Here is a 6446-nt window from a genome sequence, read left to right as displayed (position 1 = left end):
CATGAGTCGTATAGTAGATACGATCAACTTGGAGATGTTCACCGATGATGACTAGTCCGTCTCACGTGATGATCGGACACGGCCTAGTTGACTCGGATCATGTATCACTTAGATGACTAGAGGGATGTCTATCTAAGTGGGAGTTCATTAAATAATCAGATGAACTTAATTGTCATGAACATAGTCAAAAGGTCTTTGCAAATTATGTCATAGCTTACGCTTTAGTTCTACTATTTAAGATATGTTCCTAGAGAAAATTTAGTTGAAAGTTGACAGTAGCAATTATGCGGACTGGGTCCGTATACTGAGGATTGTCCTCATTGCTGCACAGAAGGCTTATGTCCTTAATGCACCGCTCGGTGTGCTGAACCTCGAGCGTCGTCTGTAGATGTTGCGAAACATCTGACATACACGTTTTGATGACTACGTGATAGTTCAGTGCGTAATGCTAACGGTTTAAAATTGTGGCACCAAAGACGTTTTGAAACGTCGCAGAACATATGAGATGTTCCAAAGACTGAAATTGGGATTTCAGACTAGTGCCCACGTCAAGAGGTATGAGAACTCTGACAAGTTTCTTAAGCCTACAAACTAAGGGAGAAAAGCTCAATCGTTGAGCATGTGCTCAGATTGTTTGAGTACTACAATCGCTTGAATCGAGTGGGAGTTAATCTCCCAGATGAGATAGTGATGGTTCTCCATAGTCACTGCCACCAAGCTATTAGAGCTTCGTGATGAACTATAACATATCAGGGATAGACATGATGATCCTTGAGCAACTCGCGATGTTTGACACCGCGAAAGTAGAAATCAAGTAGGAGCATCAATTGCTGATGGTTAGTAAAACCACTAGTTTCAAGAAGGGCAAGGGAAAGAAGGGATACTTCATGAAACGGCAAATCAGTTGCTGCTCTAGTGAAGAAACCCAAGGTTGAACCCAAACCCGAGACTAAGTGCTTCTGTAATGAGGGGAACGGTCACTGAAGCAGAACTACCCTAGATACTTGGTAGATGAGAAGGCAGGCAAGGTCGACAGAAGTATATTGGATATACATTATATTAATGTGTACTTTACTAATACTCCTAGTAGCACCAGGGTATTAGATACCGGTTCGGTTGCTAAGTGTTGGTAACTCGAAATAAAAGGCTACAGAATAATCGGAGACTAGCTAAAGGTGAGATGACGATATGTGTTGGAAGTGTTTCCAAGGTTGATGTGATCAAGCATCGCATGCTCCCTCTACCATCGAGATTGGTGTTAAACGTAAATAATTGTTATTTGGTGTTTGCGTTGAGCATAGACATGATTGGATTATGTTTATCGCAATACAGTTATTCATTTAAGGAGAATAATGGTTACTCTGTCTATTTGAATAATACCTTCAATGGTCTTGCACTTAAAATGAATGGTTTATTGAATCTCGATCGTAGTGATACACATGTTCATGCCAAAAGATATAAGATAGTACCACATACTTGTGGCACTGCCACTTGAGTCATATTGGTATAAAACGCATGAAGAAGCTCCATGTTGATGGATCTTTGGACTCACTCGTTTTTGAAAAGATTGAGACATGCGAACCATGTCTATTAGTATATATGCATGAAGAAAGTCCATACAGATGGATCGTTTGGACTCACTTGATTTTGAATCACTTGAGACATGCAAATCATACCACATGGGCAAGATGACTGAAAGGCCTCGTTTTCAGTAAGATGGAACAAGAGAGCAACTTGTTGGAAGTAATACATTTGATGTGTGCGGTCCAATGAGTGCTGAGGCACGCATTGGATATCGTTATGTTCTTACTTCACAGATGATTTGAGTAGATGCTAAGAATATTTACTTGATGAAACACAAGTCTGAATTATTGAAAGGTTCAAGTAATTTCAGAGTGAAGTTGAAGATCGTTGTGACAAGAGATAAAATGTCTATGATATGATCATAGAGATATCTGAGTTACGAGTTTGGCACACAATTAAGACATTGTGGAAATTGTTTCACAACTAATACCGCCTGGAACACCATAGTGTGATGGTGTGTCCGAACATCATAACTGCACCCTATTGGATATGGTGCATACCATGATGTCTCTTATCGAATTACCACTATCGTTTATGGGTTAGGCATTAGAGACAACCGCATTCACTTTAAATAGGGCACCACACAATTCCGTTGAGACGACACCGTATGAACTATGGTTTAGAGAAACCTAAGCTGTCGTTTCTTAAAAGTTTGGGGCTGCGACGCTTATGTGGAAAAGTTTCAGGCTGATAAGCTCGAACCCAAAGCGGATAAATGCATCTTCATAGAATACCCAAAACAGTTGGGTATGCCTCCTATTTCAGATCTGGAAGCAAAAGTGATTGTTTCTAGAAATGGGTCCTTTCTCGAGGAAAAGTTTCTCTCGAAAGAATTGAGTGGGAGGATGGTGGAGACTTGATGAGGTTACTGAACCATCACTTCAACTAGTGTGTAGCAGGGCACAAGAAGTTGTTCCTGTGGCACCTACACCAATTGAAGTGGAAGCTTATGATAGTGATCATGAAACTTCGGATCAAGTCACTACCAAACCTCGTAGGACGACAAGGATGCGTACTACTTCAGAGTGGTACGTAATCCTGTCTTGGAAGTCATGTTGCTAGACAACAATGAACCTACGAGCTATGGAGAAACGATGGTGGGCCCAGATTCCGACGAATGGCTCGAGGCCATAAAATCCGAGAGAGGATCCATGTATAAAAACAAAGTTTAGACTTTGGAAGGACTACTTGATGGTCGTAAGGCTGTTAGGTGCAGATGGATTTTAAAAGGAAGACGGACAATGATGGTAAGTGTCACCATTAAGAAAGCTCGACTTGTTGTTAAGATGTTTTCCGACAAGTTCAAGTAGTTGACTACGATGAGACTTTCTCACTCGTAGCGATGCCAAGAGTCTGTTGGAATTATATTAGCAGTTACTGCATTATTTATGAAATCTTGCAGATAGGATGTCAAAACATTGTTTCCTCGATGATTTTCTTGAGGAAAGGTTGTATGTGATACAACCAGAAGGTTTTGTCAATCCTGAAAGATGCTAACAAGTATGCAAAGCTCCAGCAATCCTTCTAAGGACTGGAGTAAGCATCTCGGAGTTGGAATGTACACTTTGATGAGATGATCAAAGATTTTGGGTTTTTACAAAGTTTATGAGAAACTTGTATTTCCAAAGAAGTGAGTGGGAGCACTATAGAATTTTTGATGAGTATATGTTGTTAACATATTGTTAATCAGAAATGATGTAGAATTTCTGGACAACATACAGGGTTATTTGAAAAGTGTTTTTCAATGGAAAACCTGGATTAAGCTACTTGAACATTGAGCATCAAGATCTATAAGGATAGATAAAAAACGCTTAATAGTACTTTCAAATGAATACATACCGTGACAAGATTTTGAAGGAGTTCAAAATAGATCAGCAAAGAAGGAGTTCTTGGCTGTGTTACAAGGTGTGAGTATTGAGTAAGACTCAAGACTTGACCATGGTAGAAGAGAGAGAAAGGACGAAGGTCGTCCCCTATGCTTTAGACGTAGGCTCTACAGTATGCTATGCTGTGTACCGCACCTGAAGTGTGCCTTGCCATGAATTAGTCAAGGGGTACAAGAATGATCCAGGAATGGATCACATGACAGCGGTCGAACTTATCCTTAGTAACTAGTGGACTAAGGAATTTTCTCGATTATGGAGGTGGTAAAAGAGTTCATCGTAAAGGGTTATGTCGATGCAAACTTTGACACTAATCCGGATGACTCTGAGTAGTAAACCGGATTCGTATAGTAGAGCAGTTATTTGGAATAGCTCCAAGTAGCGCGTGGTAGCTGCATCTACAAGATGACATAGAGATTTGTAAAGCACACACAGATCTGAAAGGTTCAAACCCATTGACTAATAACCTCTCTCACAAGCGAGATATGAACAAACCCCATGGGTGTTGGATTCTTTACAATCACATAGTGATGTGAACTAGATTATTGACTCTAGTGCAAGTGGGAGACTGTTGGAAATATGCCCTAGAGGCAATAATAAAATGGTTATTATTATATTTCCTTGTTCATGATAATTGTCTATTGTTCATGCTATAATTGTATTAACTGGAAACCGTAATACATGTGTGAATACATAGACCACAACATGTCCCTAGTAAGCCTCTAGTTGACTAGCTTGTTGATCAATAGATGGTTATGGTTTCCTGACCATGGACATTGGATGTCATTGATAACGGGATCACATCATTAGGAGAATGATGTGATGGACAAGACCCAATCCTAAGCATAGCACAAGATCGTGTAGTTCGTTTGCTAAGAGCTTTTCTAATGTCAAGTATCGTTTCCTTAGACCATGAGATTGTGCAACTCCTAGATACTATAGGAATGCTTTGGGTGTACCAAACGTCACAACGTAACTGGGTGGCTATAAAGGTGCACTACAGGTATCTCCGAAAGTGTCTGTTGGGTTGGCACGAATCAAGACTGGGATTTGTCACCCCGTATGACGGAGAGGTATCTCTGGGCCCACTCGGTAATGCATCATCATAATGAGCTCAATGTGACTAATGAGTTAGCCACGGGATCATGCGTTACAGAACGAGTAAAGAGACTTGCCGGTAACGAGATTGAACGAGGTATTGGGATACCGACGATCGAATCTCGGGCAAGTAACATACCGATAGACAAAGGGAATTGTATACGGGATTGATTGAATCCCCGACATCGTGGTTCATCCGATGAGATCATCGTGGAACATGTGGGAGCCAATATGGGTATCCAGATCCCGCTATTGGTTATTGGCCGGAGAGGTGTCTCGGTCATGTCTGCATGGTTCTCGAACCCGTAGGGTCTACACACTTAAGGTTCGGTGACGCTAGAGTTGTTATGGGAAATAGTATGTGGTTACCGAAGGTTTTTCGGAGTCCCGGATGAGATCCCGGACATGACGAGGAGCTCCGGAATGGTCCGGAGGTGAAGATCGTTATATTGGACGAAGGGTATTGGAGTCCGGAATTGTTCCGGGGGTACCAGGCTATGGCCAGCATGTCCGAAAGGGGTTTCAGAGGCCCCAACAAGCGTTGGGGGGCCTTATGGGCCAAGGGGAAGGGGCAAACCAGCCCACTAAGGGGCTGTTCGCCCCTCCCAACCCCTCTCATGTAACCAGGAGAGGTGGGGGCGCCACCCCTAGGGCAGCCGCCCCTCCCGGCTTGGGGGGCAAGTTTCCTAGGGGTGGGGGCGCCCAAACCCATCTAGGGTTTCCCCTGGCCGCCGCTTCCTCCTCTAGATCCGTCTAGAGGGGCCGGCCCCCTCTCCTCTTCCCCCTATATATAGTGAGGGGGTGGGAGGGCAGCCACACCCTTCCCTTGGCGCAGCCCCTTCCTCCTCATACATCTCCTCCTCCTCCGTAGTGCTTGGCGAAGCCCTGCCAGAGAACCACGAGCTCCATTGCCACCACGCCGTCGTGCTGCTGGAGTTCTCCCTCAACTTCTCCTCTCCCCTTGCTGGATCAAGAAGGAGGAGACGTCCCCGGGCTGTACGTGTGTTGAACGCGAAGGCGCCGTCCGTTCGGCGCTAGATCGGATCTTCCGCGATTTGAATCGCCGCAAGTACGACTCCATCAACCGCGTTCTTGTAACACTTCCACTTAGCGATCTTCAAGGGTATGAAGATGCACTCCCTCTCTCTCATTGCTAGCATCTCCTAGATTGATCTTGGTGACACATAGGAAAATTTTGAATTATTGCTACGTTACCCAAGATTGAGATCTATTTTCGTTCAAGGTCTGGTTGACAGGAACAGAGCACACAGAGAGGGTCATGACAGAGATCACCCGACTGGCAGGAGAGTGCATGTTTCAGGTCCAGAATGCTTCAGCAGAGCCATCAGGGCTGCGGTGATTCCTCCCAACTTCAGGTTGGCAACTGGAGTCAGCAAGTTCACTGGTGAGTCCAAGCCTGACACTTGGCTTGAGGATTACCGAGTGGCTGTACAGATCGGTGGCGGCAATGATGAAGTGGCCATGAAGCACCTTCCTCTAATGTTGGAAGGCTCGGCCAGAGCATGGTTCACTCAGTTAGCACCTGACAGCATATACAGTTGGGAGGAACTCGCCCGAGTGTTTGTTAGAACTTTTGAGGGTACTTGCAAACGGCCGGCAGGGTTAACAGAATTGCAGTCCTGCGTGCAAAAACCGAATGAGACCCTGAGAGATTATATCCAGAGATGGATCACGTTGCACCATACAGTGGAGAATGTGTCAGATCACCAAGTAGTTTGTGCCTTCAAAGAAGGCGTTAAGTATCGAGAGTTGAATCTGAAATTCGGTCGGACAGGGGATATGTCCCTGACTCGGATGATGGAGATTGCCACCAAATATGCTAATGGCGAAGAGGAAGACCGACTCCGGAGTGGCAAGCAC

Source organism: Aegilops tauschii, chromosome 1, assembly GCF_002575655.3.
Source record: "Aegilops tauschii subsp. strangulata cultivar AL8/78 chromosome 1, Aet v6.0, whole genome shotgun sequence".
Taxonomy (NCBI): Eukaryota; Viridiplantae; Streptophyta; class Magnoliopsida; order Poales; family Poaceae; genus Aegilops; species Aegilops tauschii.
This window is presented reverse-complemented; position numbering follows the sequence as displayed.